Source organism: Sinocyclocheilus rhinocerous, unplaced genomic scaffold, assembly GCF_001515625.1.
Source record: "Sinocyclocheilus rhinocerous isolate Xijiao unplaced genomic scaffold, SAMN03320098_v1.1 scaffold1413, whole genome shotgun sequence".
NCBI classification, from domain to species: Eukaryota; Metazoa; Chordata; class Actinopteri; order Cypriniformes; family Cyprinidae; genus Sinocyclocheilus; species Sinocyclocheilus rhinocerous.
This window is the reverse complement of record NW_015639297.1, coordinates 270,789-271,399: the sequence shown is the minus strand read 5'-3', so window position 1 is coordinate 271,399 and position 611 is coordinate 270,789.

The window sequence follows — 611 nt, the reverse complement described above, 5'->3', positions numbered from 1 at the left end:
GCATTGTAGGCTACTCTCCCAGGAAACAGTCCTCGTCCTCCGTAAAATGCGTTGCACACATCTGAATATTTGGTTTGAACTGTTCTTGAACAGTGTTGTAAATACAACTTAACCACTGATTACTAGTTGTGTCCTCTTTTGGAAGACCAAACAAAGTAGTTTCGCTTTCACAACGAAACACACAGTGTCTTCACGACATGGCGGCGGCAGGAACAATACTACAGCAAGAATAAAATTTACACCTTCTTTCTTTGATGAACATTTGGGCAGCTTTATGCAAATCTTCCCACACAGTGAAGTAGACATGTGGGGGCGTGTTTAAAGGAGGCATTGTAGGAGGGCATCGACGAGTCTTAACTCTTATAAAGAATATCTCTTTGGGTTTGAGACTTTAGCCTTTGCAACTGTATGAATCTTATCCATTCACGAACAGCTTGTAACACTCCAAAGAGAAAGGAAAACTTGAAATCGCATCATATGACCCCTTTAATAAAATAGCCTAAAATGAAATGCTATATTTGTAATAAGAGCATTCAATGTTACTTACATAGTACATACTTTCAAAGTAAAAATGTTAACAATAAATGAATTAATATATATATATATATATA